Below are 19088 nucleotides of genomic sequence, written 5' to 3'. Positions count from 1 at the left end.
TCTGAATAGAGAACACAATGATAAAGCAGTGTTACGGACAGGCGTTCCTCTTAGGGGGAGTTAATGTGTATTCCAAGCGGGATTGGCGGCGTTCCGGATAGGAAAAAAACATACCGAGTGAGAGATGAAGCAATGAATGGGTGGCGACGGAACGCTGGCAACGGGGCAGGTAGAACTCGTCCATAATTAAGGTTAAAAATCCTCACCGTACCGAACACGCGCACGCGAGTCACCAAGTCATTAAACATCTGCCCACAAAGATGGCAATGTCATGTTGACATTAACTCGAGGGTCTTTTGGCCTCTGTTCTCTCAAGCTGGCCAGACATTTTGGAAGAAGATGTGGGTGGATGGGTGGTGGTGGTGAGTGCTAATGTGTGCCACGCGTGATTAATGCGCACCCACACTCTACCCCACCGCACGCGACTCGCCGACTGGGGACTGAGTGCGGTGTCACGATTTGTTCTGCTGCGTGGACGGCTTTCAGAATCTTGTGCCACTGTTTCAAGCGCCACGCCGGCAGATTGACTCGATCCGGAATCTGAATCGGACAATTTTTTTTGTACTGCGGGAGAAATCCGATTCGCCAGGAAGCTCGTATTTTTCATAGATGTCCAGTAGGGGCAGGTCAGAACGTTACAAAAACAAACAATACAAAGACACAATATGAGTGATGGTGATTGCTTGTGTTGCAGTCGAAACGTCGTGAGAAATTTTTTTGTTGTTTTATATTTATATTATTTTATTATTTCCCTTCTACGTGACTTTACCGAAATAACCAAGAATATGAATCACTGCAGTCACGAAGGCTTTAAATAAAAATGTAAACAAATCAGTTGAACATAAATATACAAATAAAACTGAACATTTGTTTTCACCTTACCAATGTAAAGCCCACTGAGAAATTTGCTTATTTTTCAGAAGCGACCTGGCCACAAATGATATCTTAACGAAGTGGCTTATCATGTCCGGTGGAATAACCATTCCACCAGGTCAGCACCAAGTGTTATTATCATTAAGATTAGTGCTGTGTTATTATTATATTGTTGTTCTTCTTGGTTATTTCGGTAAAGTCACGTAGAAGGGAAATAATAAAATAATACAAATTTAACATACTATTTTTATTTTATAATTTCTCTTCTACGTGACTTTACCGAAAGAACCAAGAAGATGAATCCCTGCAGACACGAAAGCTTTAAATCGAAATATATTGTTGTTGTTGCGTATGGACCCCGCACGCATCGCATCTGGCCGTTGTATTCCCACTTCAGCGATGGGAAGTGTTTGTCCAGCTGACCCGTGGGTACCGACCGAAGCTCACGCAGCAGCACAAGGAGGAGAGGGGGGGGGGGGGGGTTGAGGGGGTGGGCATGGAGACCGCCCCACAGCAGAACTTGTACCGCCCATTCCACTTATTGGGTCCATGCATCTACCCACTGCTGGATGAAGGCCTTCCGAAAACTGAAAAGTGCACAAAGAAGCGTGGAAGGGAGGCAGCATTGCCAGTAATTATCCTGAGAGCTATATATGCATACACGCAGTATATACAAATGTATATTCATAGAGGCACACGTTAATTCGAGAACTTGCGCCAGGCGGAGACGTCAGATTGCCCGCTTGGGAAAGTGGTTCGGGATTGAATGTGACGGTGGAACCTGCGGGCGAGACCACCAACGGAAGTGGCAGCCAAAAGGAGGATTACATTCCAACCGGCCGCGTGGTGAGAGCCCACCCACGGAGACGGAGCGGTGAAATCAGCTCGCGCGGGCACCTTGCGCTGGGTGCACTGAAGATGCAGGCCTTCATCCAGCGGCGGATAGATAATGACGGCAGCTGCTGCTGCTGATGATGATAATGGTGATGATGATGCCGAGAACAAAGATGATTGCACGACAGTGAGGGTTGATGCTTGAATAGCGATAGGCGATTATTGCAAATTGATGTGCGCTACCGAACGGTACATTTTTTTGCGGGGCCGTTCAATTATTTAAGCGCTCGTTAGTGTGTGTGTGTGTTTTTGTGTGCGCAATTTTATGCGATTCGTTCGTTACAAGATTGATAAAGACATCCGATATCTTCTCTACCCCCCCGCAAAGCACAGCTAGACGCACGCACACGAAGCCGCGTGTGAATCAATGCGCACAGAGAACTGGCCCAAAAGGCAGCGGATCATATATAATTCACGACTGTTGTAATTTGAAGCGTTATTAGATTTGCCAAAGTGCCATGAAATACTTCGCAGATTATATTGTGATTCCATTGTGTGCCCAAACGACTACTTTTTGAGCGCGTCGTGTTATTCACAGTAATGTCCACTCAGGTCCGTTAAACACACACAGACACACACACACGTGGTGGGGTTGCGAATGGAAGAGTGCCTTGGTATGAGGTCGAGGTAGTGTGGTTAAGATGTGTCTCGATCTATCTCTGAGGATGCGTTGTCGACGTGTATCGGATTTCGCTCCAAGCGCTGGGAGCATCTTGGTTTTTTGTCTTTCAGGGCACGAAGAAGCCCCCAGCAAGCGGAGATAAGCATCGGACATCACCGCCATGTGCCTGGCAGCTTCTTCGTGAAGTGAAGAAATGAAGGAGCTCCCGGACAACCCGCAAACAATCGGCGAGAGCTCTGAAGCGGAACCGCGAGAGCCTACGCGGTGGTATGCACATCGTTTTTCTCCAGAGCGGAAAAAAGGAGTGGGACCAAACCACCTTGTGTCACCGGGCAAATGTGATCCCGTCTCACGTTTGGACGCGTGGCCGCACGCGCGGAACGGAGCGGGGGCGTCAGGGACTTGGGATCGACGCGGTGACGTCATATGTCGGAATCGACGCGGTGACGTCATACGTCAGTTTCAAACGACACACAGAAACGATGTGTGCAGAAAGCACTCTGGGCCTCGGCGTGCATTATGACAAAAAAAAACCATCAACAGTTCCCGTAGAACTGCATTGTCCATTGACGTCTTACATCCCGTTGGCCTGGAGGACCCGGGAGTGCGTGGAGGAATGAGAAACTCGATATTATCCGGAACTCTCCTAGGGCCGGCTTGGATTATCGGCATAAGGCACTACCACTTAGAGTACAAGCTAAGGCCATCCCACAATAATCCTATAGTATTGCACCGCACATCCCTACAATCCTGCGGATAGGCTTTCGGACAATTCCAAGGCGAGATGAATGCGGCGTGCCAACACAACAGCGTCCCACGGATGTTTCCGGCTGAGATAAAGCCTCGGGCCTGTAAGGCAGCACGTGGCTCGGGGAGACGCGGAGAGGGAGGCATTGGGACACACCGCAGGACGGAACTGGGGAGTTGTAACGCTTGCCAACATCTCAAGTCACACGCCGCTGTCGAACACCTCGCGGAGCCGGGTTAGCGTCGGGGGTTTGCAGCCCGCCACAGCGTAACTATTCCGAGGCCTGTCAAAGACTCTCCTACACCAGCACCTTCGCCCCCCGGCCATATGCGCGGAAATTGTGTGGCAAAGTGTTTGCACGTGATGCACGTGAGGTACACATGATGCACACGTGATGCACGTGTGACACGCGTGCGTCACGTGATGCACACGTGATGCACGTGAGGCACACGTGCGTCACGTGATGCACACGTGATGCACGTGTGACACGCGTGCGTCACGTGATGCACACGTGATGCACGTGTGACACGCGTGCGTCACGTGATGCACACGTGATGCACGTGAGGCACACGTGCGGCGGAGGCTACACACGCAAAACGCCGGGCACGTGGAAACGAACGAAGCCATCGGTCCACTGCTGGTCAATGCCGCAATACGAATGAAGCACTGTGGCTGTGCATCTAACTGAACATCTGTGGGGTGATGAAAAAAAAGAGCTTCATAGCTCATCGGATTCCTCCAGAATAAATACAAAAAAAGATTCTGATGGAGATAAAACAGTAAATATATATTTTTTTATTCTGATCAAACCGGCCGCATGAGTTATATTGCTGATCACGCGGGTTACTCGTGAGTGAATTCGGAACGGGTCATGGGGTCCCGACCCACCTGCATCAACCCGTAAGGTCAAATAAAATAATTATTGGGACAGTGCGCTACTTTGAATTGCAGCTTTTAGCTGTGTCACAGGTGATCATTTCTAACTTGTAGCTGCAACACTTCGGAACGCGATTTTTTTTTCATTATTAACACGGTATTTTCCAGAAGTACATAATACACCGCAGGATCGAAGCTTGGGGAGGCCTTCATCCCGCAGTTGCTGCTGCTGCTGCTGATTAACACACTGAGCATCATCGCAGGTTGGGTTCAACCCCAGGTGGTGGTGGAGTGGGATGGGGGACAGGGGCGCGGTGGGGTGACCAGGGCTTTGCAGGCTATGGGAGAGAAGAGGTCCCTGTTGGCTGGAGGAGTGACACTGAGGATGAGGAGGAGGGCGGTGAGAGGGGGGGGGGCTTGGCACGGGCTTCCAGCCTGCACCTGTTTGCTCCCCGACACAATGAGCGTCTTTGTTTTGTCCGCGAATGGGTTGAATGTCTGTGAACCTCCTCGTCCCGTCTCAAGGGCGGGCGGGCGGGTGCGGCGGTTTTTGCGGTTTAGCGTGTGGATCAGGGCGGCTGAAACCTCGAGGGTTCAACCCCCCCCCCCCCCCCCCTTCGAGGTTCGACGTTTCGCGGCTCTTTCCCCAACCGCTCAGATAATTGGCGAGGAACCGAACCGGCTTGGTTCGTCGCCAAAAGCCGAGTGCCAACAGTCCACGTGAGTGGCTCCACTTTAACGATGCTGCCCAGGGGAATCCAACTTCTCTGGCTGGCTTCGAGGGTAGGGGATTATCGGCGTAAGGCACTATCACTAGATTACGAGCTATGCATACAGACACTCCTATATTAGTGTACACTAAAGCCAGTATGAATATACGTATTTTTTATGGGTGCAATTGTGAACAACAGCCATAACGGACATCACTACACCTAATCGGCATAATAATTGGTTATTGAACATGAGTTGCACGGACTCGCACGGTGATCCGGCCAGTAATTAATCACTGACGCTGTTCGTGATGAAGTCACCAGCAGACCTTTGCTTGTGTCGAATCAATGTTGCTGATATTGCGCAATCTCCCGGAAGGCCGTGTAGATTGTTTAGAAGTAGAAACCAAGACGTCTTACATCATGGGATCTTATAGCTTAAATTTCGATTTAAAGCTTTCGTGACCGCAGGGATTCATCTTCTTGGTTCTTTCGGTAAAGTCACGTAGCAGGGAAATAATAAGATTATTATTTCCCTGCTTGCTCACTCCGAGCTATACATGTTCTGATACGTGCATTGGCTTTGTACTTGTTCGCCTTTTGGCGTTCTCAGATGAGACACTGGTGAGACTAGGTCATAAAGAAGTCTTTCTATGGTGTAGGCCAATCAGCTTCAAATACAATTCATCATATATTACCAGAGCATGTTCTCTTTTAATGTTCACCACAAGTACGTGTGGTTAATGCAGCACTTGATTCCTTTAAAAAAGTTAATATTTGGTGTTTGAACATCTTTACACAACTGTTTTATTGCCAAAAAAGGTCAAACCTATTCTTATTTTTCATACCAATGCGTCTTCTTACTTGCTATTCTTTTTATTAACGTGGAGGCGCCATGTAGATGTGAAGGAAGCGTGCCGTCCTGATGACTTCTCGCGCGCTTAAATTGGATCACTCGCTGCTCCATCTCCATCGGCGGCAGTGACAAGAGGGTCGTCACTTGTGGCGCTCGCCTGTGGACAGCTCACGCACAGCAGAGAGACACGGCGACGCTGCTGGAACAGAGAGAGTTTCCAATGTAAGCTTAGAAAGCTCAATGAGCGACGGGTTTCAATTGTCAGAGGTCTCGAGTCCTCCAAGATTTCGTCGGACATTGGCGGATAACTACAGAAGAAGTTAATCGTCAGATAGGCCGAAATGTCTCTACTGCACGTGTCGTCACATGTTCCCCCCCTTCCACAGAGGAAGTTACAAAGGTAGATCGATTAAACACTCACACATAGATAATAAGGGGTTTGGGGGGTTAGATTGCGTAAATATATAAATGTGTCGTTAAACCCGCCACCACCCGACACAGCTAATTAGTAAGGTTTGTCACGTAAACAGAACGTGCCAATTCCTTACTAGTACAGCACTACACCGGTGTGTTGGAGAGCCAAGCCACAACATTTACAACCTGAGTACGACGTTTCGCCAGTAAATGCAACTAGCAACATCAGACGACAGCCACATTTGTGGAGAAGTCCACCTGTTACGCGATCTAACCCAACACACCTGTATAATGGATGATATTGGTGGCGAAAGCCTACGTGTTAAACTGGCTCACACGTAGACTCGATCTTAAATAAACTCGGCCATGCAGGTACTCGATGATACGTGAAGACAAGCGATACGTACACTCAACAATACACTCAATCGTAGCTGACCTCGAGCAATAGAACAATATATAAATGACTACACTTGGAATTCACTGTTGTCAAATCACATTAACGAATTACAGTGGCATGTTTCTACGTTGAACTTTTTCGCACCGTACGTAGTCAACCATGCTAATCGGAGGTGCTCACAGTTTGCAAGGGTCGCCTCCTTCCCACGTCTCTCTCTCCGCATTAATGCATTGTTATTAGTTGTGGATTGTTCAGCCTGACCACCGTCATCAGCCATGATTTATCCACTGCTTGATAAAGGCGTCCCGAAGCCTCCAACCGCCACCTCTCACGGCTCCGCGATGACGCAATCCACGCAGGTGCCTGCACTCCAGCTGATGCCATCGCTCCATCTCCTGACGTTTTTACGTCCTCTCCGACACGTTCCATTCCTTGCGTGTCACTCCGTCATTATCCTTGACCATCCATGATCCCTGCTAGACGTGGTGTGTCCTGTCCTGGGCCACGCTGACTTTTCTCGAGTGTGGAAGATGTCACGAACTTGCGTGTGTTCTCAAATCCACGTGGCCTCTCTCTGTCTCTCAATGCACTCAATTCCCAGGAAACATCTCTGATATTAAACGACGATATAAAACGTTCAACTATTTTATTTCAATTATACCAGGTAATTGCTCACTGAGCTATGTTAGCTATTATTTTTAGAAGCTAACTGGACACAAATGACAGCTCAACGAAGCGGCTTATCACGTGGCAATGTATTGCAGCCAAATACTCTAAACGCGTGTTGCTGATTCTAAATGTGGAGGGAAAACCCGGAGGACGCGGAGAAAAATCCACGCGAACACGGGAAGAACGTACAAACTCCAAATATACAGGCGCCAGGGTTAGGATCGAATCCACAACCTCTTGTAGAACAGGCGATGGAGTTTATATCCCACTACTGCATCTCCCGAAGCCCCCGACTGGATATCAGAACGAAAACATCGTACTGTGAGATGGTGATATTCCTACAAACGACATCACCACCACCACCACCATCATCACAAGCTCCTACGGATGCCATTGTAATGAGTTCAAACCAGGGTACTAACTCGTCTCCCCACAACTACCCCCCCCCCTTCCACCACCACCACCAACTCATCTCACATCTCTCAAGGTCCCCTCCCCTCCTGGGGAGGCAGCGGCGGGCATGGAGACCTCGCTGAGTGTTCGCGCCTCAGCTGAGAGGTAAGTGTTCCCACAAGTGTCTTCGCTAGCGTCTGGTTTTGTGTTCAGTGTTTTGCCGAACTCTCCTTCCCACCACCCCTCCCCCCCCCAAACCACTACCCCCACTCCTTCCGGGAGTGCGCGATGATGTTGATGATCATGCAAGCCCTTCGCGTTACACCTCCTCCTGCTGCGTGATGATGTGATGATGGCCATGCAAGTGCTCAGAGTCTCTCCTCCTCGTATTTGGCCATCGTCTGCTATCTAACCACGCAGCGTAACCAGCATCACGAAGCGACCTTGGAGCCTGTTGAGCTACATCAGCTTCTCTCTCTCTCTCTCTGTTTTACGATCAGAGGAAACAAGAACATGCTCGGTGTAGTCGGCACTTTGCTTCGTTCATCATTTCGTTTTTTTCCAATGCTTTGCTTTATGTGCCCCCTCCCCTGTTAAAATGAAAGATGTCACGAAAGATTTCAAGCTCTGCTTCTCTCTCTCTCTGTCTTTCTTCGGGCGACCAGCCGCGAGCTCCCTCCCGACTTGTTGCCGGGGTCGTACCGCGTGTTGTTCGGCACGGTGCTCGACAAGTTTCCCTCCACGTGCTCGGGGATTCTTCATGAGCTGCAGTCAATGGGGTTGCCTGTGGTAGACGTTGCTGCTGCTGCTGCTGCCGCTAAGGAGCATGCACAGCGCGATGCAAGTGTCTCTGGCAAGGATCAGACACGCGCGCACACACACACACACATTTGCACTATTTATCATCTTGTTGCATGGAGCACTGGGCACTATCATCAAGGTCCTTACCGCTCGCAGCGTCATTTGCAACACAACATGAATCCACCTGCTCTACAACGTCACGCTCTGCGCTCCATCTGACAACAACGCGTCGCTCGCCACACCTACAATCTCAACCCACGAGTCGGTCTGCACGCGCGCCGGGGAGAAATTCCTCGGGAGCTGGTAGCGAAACGTCGGGCGTCGGCGCTGAACGGGCACGCGGGCACAAGCCCCCGAGAGGAGACCGACGCGGCGGCTGGGAGCCTCCCTGTGCCGCTCGCTCGCTCACGCCGGAGGAAGAGGGCTGAGTGCGTACCATTTGGTTCGCATTAGAAGAGGCGTGGCATGGAATCGTTGGTGTTAAGAAACAAAAGGCCTCAGAAGCGGTGGACACCAATCCTTTGTTTTTTTGAGCTTCAGGAATTTGGAGCTGAGCTGGGTCTCCCTGCCCGTCCACAAAACAGCCTCTCATTGTCCGCGGGAAACAGAACCCCTCACTCACGGAACGGAGAGAGAGAGAGAAAAAAAAACCCCGAGCAGAGCCCCAGGGGTCATCCTGCCGCACAAGGGAGCAAAGGTCGGCATGTTTATTTCATTGGCATTTGGGTGCCACTGGGAGCTGCTGCTGCTGCTGTTACCGTTGCTGCTGCTAACGCTGTTGATGCTACTTCTGTTACTACTTCTGTTACTGCTGTTGCTGCTGCTGCTGTTACTGCTGCTGATAACGCCGTTGATGGTGCTGCTAACGCTGCTGATGCTGCTGCTGCTAACGCTGATACTGCTGCTGCAGCATCACACACACACACAAATCAACCTGGAGAGGCATCGCACGTGTCTGGCAAAGATCAGCCACACACGCACGCACAGACACACACACGCGTGTGTACAAGAGAACTTCTCACTCTGCACAGGACCTGTCCGGAACCAGAGCGTACCCAGGGCAGGGCATGCTGGTGCAGTCGTCGCTTATTGAACATTGTGTGCTGCTGCCCGTATGTTTTTCATCACAATTTACGAGATGTCATTGTGCGATGTTGCGGCTGCTGCTGCTTCTGCCTGTATGTGTTTAATCACAATGTACTGAGTGCCATGTGCTGTCGTCCATGTGGGTTTTGTTCACGGCGTGGTGTGCGTGTTGCATGCATAGCACCCACCACAGCAGCGCAGCACAATTCACACGCAGCACACTCACTGATTTGCCGAACACACAAACAGGACAACACAATGTGCCACACACACAAAGCACACACATCACACACACACAATTAACTCACTGATGAGCCAAACACACACGCAGCACCAAACACACAGTGATGAGCCACACACACACAGCACAACACACACACAGCACAACACACAGCACCACACACAGCACACACACTGATGAGCCACACACACACAGCACAACACACACACAGCACACGCGCACAGCACCACAGACACTACAACACACACACACAGCACACAAACACTACAACACACACACACACAGCACACACACAGCACACACACACACACAACACACAGCACACACACACAACACACACACACACACCACACATACAGAGCACACACAACACACAGCACACACATAGCACCACACACACTTTATTTGAGACACAAGTTCGCCCGTTTTTTCATTGAAAATAGGTAAAGTAAAAAATATCACTGTCCTGGTCACAAAAGCAAAGTTTGTGGGGAATAATAGCCATTTTCTATACTTTTTAAGCGTAAGCAATTATGAAATAACACTTACTACCGAGGAACACAAATTGTGTTACATAGTGTAATCTACTCACTCTCTCGCAGCGCCGCACGCAGCAATGCTGTCTTATAAAGTGCTTATTTCATTATCCTGCTTTCGAGGATTGGCGATGTCTCATGTATACTGACTTATAATTAATAAATTAATTTCATTTACATTCGCGGCCCTATGTCAATGCGCCGCCAGATGAAAGCGTCTCCCGAAAGCCGTGTCGGTCATGGGGGGTTGTTTGATCATACTTCGCCGCGCTGGTCAACGCCCATGGCCGGTTCCACGGTGGCGAGATGTTAACTACCTCGCCTGGTATGCAGGAGGTCGTGGGTTCGACATCAACCCTGACGCCCGTATATTTGGAGTTTGCGTATCTCTCCCCGTGGTCGCGTGGATTTTTCTCCGGGTCCTCCGGTTTTTCCTTCCACATTTAGAATCAATGTCGTGCCTTTCCAGCATTTGGCTGCCATGCATTTCCACGTGATAAGCCACATCGTTGAGCTATCATCTGTGGCCAGGTCGCTTCTGAACAAGATCTACACAGCTCAGTGGCCCTTTTCCCGGTAAAATAGAAAAAAAAATAGAAATGCTTTAGTATCGATTCAGAAGGCGCTCGCTGCTGATGATTGTCCGTCGTGGGTGAACGGGCACGCGGTGCAACCCCGAGGGGTCAACTCAGAATCAGTTGCCCGCCGGGCATCGTGGCACGGTGCGCTAACCATTGCACCACCGCTATTCCATCACCTCGCTGACGATGAACAACCCAATACGTACATCTGTGCAGCTGCAAAAATATTCGGAGTGTGGTCGTTTTGCAAATAAATTCACGACACATTTTTGCAGCGGTTACTCCCGACACCCCCGCCCCTCCCGTGCCCGCACCCTTTTGGAATGGTGCTGCTGTCACCATCCTAGAATGTCACCCAGGTCTGGACGAACGCCGGCGAAACAGAATGGAACAACGCGCAAGTCCGGAACAGACGTCTCATTCTAGACACGAATATTATCGCATCTCCTGCACTTTGACATTCCCTCCTTCTCCCTCCTCCCTCCTCCTCCTCCTCCTCCTCAAAGACACCGGTGTTGTAACAACCATCAACAGCATCAGAGCGTCAGAGCGTCAACAGGCCGATGTGCACATTTCCTTCGTAAGTAAATGCTTAAATACACAATGCACAGTCGTGCGCTGGTGGCCATGCAACCCAAAACTATGGAAAGTATTGTTTGCGTTCCTTCAGCGGAGGAGAAGGAACAGCGACACTACACGAAAGAACGAACTCTCTGTCTCTCTCTCTCTCCTGAAGCCCTCTCGTCGAGTTTGTCATACAGACCTCGGCACTTTTATCGGGCTCCTGAACCATATCGTCATACTCAAGAATGGAATTGCACCAATTAGTTACGCATCGTGTCGCTCGCCACTGCGCCAAGCATCTTCGCAGACTTTTCAGGGAAAGCGGAGGAATACTGTGGCCAGGAATTTACACAAAGTCTTTAATCGCTCACTGTTCTAACCGCTGCCTTCCCCCAAAATACGCAACACGCAGCGGCGAGCTGAACTCACATGCAGTCGGAGAGCACGGATAATTGTTGTTTATATTAATGCTATTGTTATTTTTTTTTGTAATCATTGAGGCATGAACGCACCAACTCATTAACAGCAACTCCAGCGAGCGTGAACACACAAAAAAAAATGCCAACGAGTCTGTGACGAACCGTTCGCGATGATAAATGACGCGGGGTGGGTGGGTGACAAAAAAAAAACGCGACACATTCCGTGGTGGTCTTTTTGTTCGCTAATTCGGTTAAACTTTTCCCGAGCTGCGAAATTCAATTTTGGCTTGGGAGCGCTCCGCTGGTGGGCGTGCGAATTCAGCGAGCGGACGAATTTGTCTTCTCCACTCCGTGCACGGTGGCTATGAGATGTTAACTACCTCGCCTGGTTGGCAGGAGGTTCGTGGGTTCGATCCCGACCCTGATGCATGCTGCTGTATATTTGGAGTTTGCGGTGTCTCTCTGTCTCATCATCATCATCATCACCATCACGGTGGCTATAAGATGTTAACTACCTCGCCTGGTATGCAGGAGGAACGTGGGATCGATCCCGACCCTGATGCCTGCTGCTGTATATTTGGAGTTTGTGGTGTCTCTCTGTCTCATCATCATCATCACCATCACGGTGGCTATGAGATGTTAACTACCTCGCCTGGTATGCAGGAGGTTCGTGGGTCCGATCCCGACCCTGATGCCTGCTGCTGTATATTTGGAGTTTGCAGTGTCTCTGTGTCTCATCATCATCATCACCATCACGGTGGCTATGAGATGTTAACTACCTCGCCTAGTATGCAGGAGGTTCGTGGGGTCGAGCCCGACCCTGATGCTTGCTGCTGTATATTTGGAGTTTGCGGTGTCTCTCTGTCTCATGATCATCATCACCATCACGGTGGCTATGAGATGTTAACTACCTCGCCTGGTGTGCAGGAGGTTCGTGGGTTCGATCCCGACCCTGATGCCTGCTGTTGTATATTTGGAGTTTGCGGTGTCTCTGTGTATCATCATCATCACCATCACGGTGGCTATGAGATGTTAACTACCTCGCCTGGTGTGCAGGAGGTTCGTGGGTTCGATCCCGACCCTGATGCCTGCTGCTGTATATTTGGAGTTTGCGGTGTCTCTCTGTCCGATCATCATCACGGTGGCGAGATGTTAAATACCTCGCCTGGTATGGAGGTTCGTGGGTTCGATCTCGACCCTGACGCCTGCTGTATATTCAGAGTTTGCGTCGCTCTCTCTCTCCCCGTGGGCGCGTGAATTTTTCTCTGGGTCCTCTGGTTTTCCGCTCCATATTTATAGTCCAGAAGACGAGCCGCTTTGCTGAGCTATATAATTTGTGATGAGCCAAGTCGCTTCCGAAAAACATCGCTATATAGCTCAGTGGGCCTTACCTGGTAAATTAAATACAAATTGCTTCTATTTAAGTTTATTGCGAGCCGTCCACCATCGACTGCTGCCAAAAAGGATTCTGGCAATAAGGAAGAGGTCCCAGCCCAGAGAGCGCCTGCCTCCTGTCGCTCGTGACGAAAGGCCTTCGCTGCTCACGAATTAACTTTGGAGACTCAATGTGCGTATGAATGTGTGTTAAACTTCTTTCGCACCGTACGTAGCCAACCATGCTAATCGGCGGTGGCACGGGCTGGGGGATGGGGGTAAAAAGAACAAACTAAACACACATAAAAGCAGTTTTAAAGAAATTAGTTTTCAATGCAGAAGTGAGTTTTCAATCAAGCAATGAGTTTTCAAACTTCTCCGGGTTATATAAGTAAAGTTTTTCTGAGCACCAGAACATTGAGGGAAGACCCCCCCCCCCCCCTCCCCCATACACAACTTCCCATCACAGCCGCTGGTTAGAGGTGAAGGAAGCTACTCTATTGGCATTCTGGCGCAAGGAATCGTGGTCAGGTGAAGGCGCCACCCTCCAATGGATTTGCTCACTCCACTGCCGGCGGAAGGAGCCACCGCTGGAGAGAGAGAGGGAGCAGCAGGGAGAGCCCCTCTCTCGAGGCCATGTTCGGCCTACTTTTTCTACGCTGGCCCAGAAGGTCTTGGGAGAAGCGGGAGAACTCACAGCATCATTTATCCCATCGCGCGCGAACTCACCGATGCATACGACGCTGCTGGGTGGGCAGAGGCAGCGCGCTGCGGGATTTACAAACTCGCCCCCATTGTTTCAACTGCCGCCCGGAGCGTTTGGTTCCGGTAGAGAGCTGCAGGGGACATTGCGAGCCGTAAAAAGGCACGGGGCGTGTGAGTGATGGCACCGCCGCTGTGTCAAGGTCACGCCGAAGCCGATCGCCGGGCTAAACTCAATCGTTGCGAGTTAATTTCGCAAATGAGCGTCGTCAGATCCTCGCTCGAGATGCGACGCGCTCTGCCTGGCTGCGGTTGCCAGAAGCGCGCCTCGCAAGATGCCACCAGGTCCACGAGCAGACGGGTTGCCCGACGTGCAAGTGAGCGAGCGGACGAGTCGACAGGCGTACACATTGACCACGCGCACGGGCCGTCGGGTGTACAGGCCATGGGGTGTACAGGCGATCATGCGTGCAGGCCAACGTGTGCGTATTCTCCAGCTACAGGGCTCACCCTTGCGTTGCCAATGGTTTGCTGCCTCTTCGCAGGGAACGTGGTCGCTCCGCAGACAGCCGCCTCGAGCAGCTCGCAATGACCGTGATTGCAACGGGCGCGCGCGTCGCTGTCGCTGTCGTGATCGCAGATCTCACCCGGGACTCCTCGCTGCGTACACGGCCAGAGGTCACGCCGGTGGCTGTGGTCCACCTGGACCTCGCGCCGCATCCACCGCGTGTGCAGCCGACAACCCTTCGCGGCTTCACCGCACGACCGCTCCCACCCTCCCAACCCCACCCCACCACAATCGACACCCCTCTATACCGAAGTCAGAGAAGATGTGCTGCTCCCGAAATTTCGTCGCGGGCATTCACACAATCGTCTCCACGAAGAGTCCCGCGAACCAACGGGGAAGAGGAGACCCTAAGAGCAGATGGTTGGGAGACTGTTAGCGCAGAACGTTGAGGTCTCGTGTCTTCTGTGCAGCAGCCACTGCTGCATCATGCGCAGGGCGGAGAGCGTTCGTAACAAGGAGGTGGTCGTGGTGGAATTGGTGGTGGTGGCGGAATTGGCGGTGGTGGCATCAACAGCCTTGGTCACGATGACTCCTCGCTCTTGATCTTGGATCTGTGCTCCCCCAAGAATATAAAATGTTTTTTTTTGTTTATTTTTGAGCCATTATTCGGTAAAATTGGTTCTTAGAATTCCCCTTGTGAATACGTGTTGTAGAGTAATCTTCCAATGAATCTCCAACCAAGACCCAACTGCAAGAGCGCCTCTCAAAACGTATCTGTGAAACGTTTGCTCAGTATGCGCTCAATGTGGGTTTACTGTTTCACCCCATCTGCCTATCTTAACATTGTCTTAACCATCACTCCATCGCTGCACAGATGGAATCAAACGGAGATGAGTCCACGTGCTGTGCCGCCTTCTCCTTGCGAGCCAGGGCAGGGCACCTCCTCGATAGCCCACGGGAAGCGAGTTTCACAGCCCATCCGTGCTGCAGTGATCCACCAACCCTGGCTGCTGCCTCCACAGTGATAGAGGATTACAGGCAGCCAAGTGCAGCAGCGTAGCCACCGTCATCAGTCGGGACCGTCACAGCCAGATTTGATGCAGCAAATCTGGCTGTGACGGTCCCACCTGATGACGGAGACTTGTGTTGCCTCCGAAACGTCGTGATTTTTTATAATTATTTTATTTTTTTATTAATTTTAATTTCATTTTTTACCTACGTGACTTTACCGAAAGAACTAAGAGTATGAATCCTTGCAGTCACGAAAGCTTCAAATCTAGAATTAAAGCGTAGCCACCACCACCACCACAACCACCACAACCACCACCACAACCAGAGCTTAGCAGCAGCAGTACACGGACAGTCGGCTGGGTGCCGAGCCAGTGGCCATAAGTGGCGTCGGTGCGACAAGATTATCGTGCAGACGAACTTCTCACGTCAGTGATCTATGTGGGGAGCGGTGGCGCAGTGGTTAGCGCGCTGTGCTACAAACCCGTCGACCCAAAATCGATCCCCGCTCACGACCAACACCAGTGACGATTATCTGAACCGGTCCTGGGCCTCCCCTAGGTAGACTCAGCCTAAAATGAGTACCCGGTGCGGTGTATAAACATCGCCACTGGGGAGACAAAGGCGGCACGGCTAGGTGCTGGCCACCCACCTCTTCGTGTGCCGTGCCGGCCTTCATAGGCGCCCGCCAACAGCACTCGCCCCAACAGTGTGTCACAGGCGATGCCGGGGACGATCTTTGTCTTTGCGATGTTCGCAGTAACCCCGCGGGAACCCATTCGCTGCTCGTGGCTGGGACACCCCGAGAGGACGCGGCCGCTGCAAACCGTCCGCGTCGTCCTCAGCACGGAGAGCGCGCGCGGGGGCATTCTGCGAGCCGGAGCAGGTTGATGGATCGGAATTTCATGCAAATCGCCTCGCTCAGGACTCACACGCACACACACACACTCACGCACTCACAAAGATCTCCCGTGTAGCCTTAACAGACTGTTGGGGCAAGTGCTGTTAGCGAGCACCGATGAAGACCGGCACGGTACACGAGGGGGTGGGTGGCCAGCACCACGCCCGACCGCCTTTGTCTCCCCAGTGGCGATGTTTTTACACACTGTACCAGAGACTAATGTGAGGCTGAGTCGACCTAGGGGAGGCCCAGGAGCGGTTCAGATAATCGTCACTGGCGTTAGTGGCCGTGAGCAGGGATCGAACTCGTGTTGCCGGGTTCGTAGCGTAGCGGGATAACCGCTACACCTACCGCTCCCATACAAATCATTTCATGCAAATCGCCTCGCTGAGGACTCACACATACATTCTCACACACACACTGCGCGGGCGGGCGTTCCGACGTCGTGATTAATATTAATTATTTCGCCGAGCAGAGCGGTCGTTAGTAAAAGCATATTATAAATAAAAACAACGCGTTTGCTCTCGCTGTGTTGCCCGAGTTATAAAATATGGTTCTCGCTCGAGCTGGCATTACTTGAGGCAACCTCTCCCCCCACCACCACCACCGTCACCACCCCCAACTCCACCCCACCACCCCCAACCCACAAACCACTCCACTCCACCAACTAAAAAAAAACACAACACAAAACCGGCAAAAAAACCGGTCCTGGTGCTGAAATAATGAACCGGAGAAACGAAGACCGCCGTAATAAATTGTAACCGTCCTTGACGACCGCTGGCTGGGAGCCACAGCCAAGGAAACTCCGCCTCCGCCTGTAACGCGTCCATTGAGCGTGAATTGCCAAGTTGCTTGGAACACGATGGGGGGAATTTTTTTTCAGCAGCAGCCGCAGCAGCAGCCATGACGGTGCCGGTGTATTGGCGCGCGTCCAGCAACAGAGTTGTTTCCCTCCTGCCGCCTGCGTTTTCACAGCTCGCTCACAACTCTCACCACCACCACCACCCCCGCCGACCCACCGACTTGCCCGGCCCTGCACGCTTTCTCTGGGCAGCCAGCCACCCTGTCCCACCCCCCGCCCTCTCGACCAACTCAACCCCACCGGCTTACAAACCCCTCCGCTCCTCCTCCTCATCATCGTCCTCCCTTCTCCCAGCCGCCCCAACCTCTTCCCGATGCCATCAGCCGTCACCTAATCACCACCACCACAACCACCACACCGCCCCCGCTCCGGCCGGGCCTCGAGATGCCCACGTCTCCCCCCCACCCCGATCCCTGCCTCCCCCCCCCCTCCTCCTCCCACCCCCCACTGGGGACTCAATGAACCGACAGTCCCAGTGCGGCTTGGATGGCAAATTGCGTGGCGTCGGAGGGAGGAGGTGAGAGGAGGAGAGGGGAGCAGAGACAGCGAGGTTGGTGATCTGCCTCCTTCTGCGTGAAACTGACAGCGAGGATCTCCGCCTCCGTCTCAACGACGCTTCACGGATCCGGAACAATGTGGCGTCTTCTTTTTCTCTCTCTCTCCATCTCTCTTTTGTTGGTTCGTTTTCTTTACGCTTAACGGATATATTATCTTGTTTTAGATTTGAAGCTTTCGTGACTGCAAGGATTCATACTCTTAGTTATTTCGGTGAAGTCACGTAGGTAAAAAAAATGAAATGAAATTAATAAAAATTAAATAATAAAATCACGACGTTTCAGATTTGCTTCATCAAATCTGGCTGTGACGGTCCCACCTGATGACGGAGACTTGTGTTGTCTCCGAAACGTCGTGATTTTATTATTTTTATTTTTATTAATTTAATTTTTTTTACCTACGTGACTTTACCGAAAAAACTAAGAGTATAGCTATATTAGCTCTCGCGATCGATTTGTTGTTGTCGTCGTTGTTGTTGTTTGAGTCGACGATCAGCTGGGCTCAATGTGAGCGCGAATCTTTGAAGCCAATTGCCGCCGTACCCTTGACCTGTAGCGCGTTGCATTGTGTGTTGCACGTGTGGGTTGACATATTTTCCACCGTTAAGTTGACGATCTGACACTATTTTATTTTGCGTTTGCTTCCACTCCCCCTCTCCCCAACCACCACCACCCCACCAGTTATCGTTGTCACGAGACTGAGACACGCCGAGTGGGAACTCTGCAACGGTCAGTGCGACATCACCCCGTGGCACAAAACGGCACCGAGGGACACGACTTCACATACCTCTCTCCTCCGCTTGACGTGCAAAACCTCGCAACTTGACGTCCGCAGAACGTCTCGGCTCCTCTTATCCCCCCCTGTTCAACGTGTTTGTCGCGTGTCAATCAAACTAAAATATTTTCTTGTCTCAGGAGCTGGAATATCGCCAGATTAAATAAAGACATTTCTATTCCATGATGTAGTTTTTTTTTAAATGCATTGGTGATCGGGCTGAGACCACCAACTCGCTACTCTTCTTGAGAAGCTGGTTTCATCACAACCCAGGCATTGTCATTCTATGGGCCTCAATGCGCGGTTATTAAATCCCGTTTAATGACCGCGGTTTGGCGGCTGAAACCCCAGAATCAAACCCAGGATCTTGGCAGAGTTGGCTCAGTGCCATGACCCCTACATCACCGGGCTTGCCTTGACAGTGCAGATATTTCACGTAGATGTTTTTGACCCGTGTGCTTTATTCGCTATTTTAACAAAATCTCTATTAATCCGGGAGAAATCCTCGAGAACTATGAAGCTCTTTTTCACCGATGTCCAGGCAGTCGCAGATGTCCAGGTCTCCCCTGAATAAGAGATGTGTCGGTGCAATGGGCTCCCTCCTTGATTTGAAGCTTTCGTGACTGCAGGAATCCATACTCTTTGGTTCTTTCGGTAAAGTCACTTAGGTCGAAATAAAATAAAATAAATCACGACGTTTCGATCGCAACACAAGCGATCCTCG

The 19088-nt window shown here is 51.1% G+C and overlaps 1 long non-coding RNA gene across 2 annotated transcripts; it reads left to right on the top strand.

Annotated features, from left to right (window-relative positions):
* The first annotated feature begins 5789 nt into the window (after positions 1-5789).
* On the top strand, positions 5790-18492 carry LOC144946020 (uncharacterized). Of its 2 annotated transcripts, none has more exons than XR_013639738.1 (3): positions 5790-5801; positions 7547-7617; positions 8118-8134. It is a non-coding gene; the product is annotated as an uncharacterized LOC144946020 (long non-coding RNA). The 2 variants fall into 2 exon arrangements; XR_013639737.1 differs by lacking the exons at positions 5790-5801; positions 8118-8134 and adding exons at positions 11204-11277; positions 18271-18492 and having other exon boundaries at positions 7576-7617.
* Positions 18493-19088: the final 596 nt, after the last annotated feature.

The sequence above is a fragment of the Lampetra fluviatilis genome, chromosome 39 (genome assembly GCF_964198595.1).
Source record: "Lampetra fluviatilis chromosome 39, kcLamFluv1.1, whole genome shotgun sequence".
In the NCBI taxonomy this organism is placed as follows: Eukaryota; Metazoa; Chordata; class Hyperoartia; order Petromyzontiformes; family Petromyzontidae; genus Lampetra; species Lampetra fluviatilis.
This window is presented reverse-complemented; position numbering and strand designations above follow the sequence as displayed.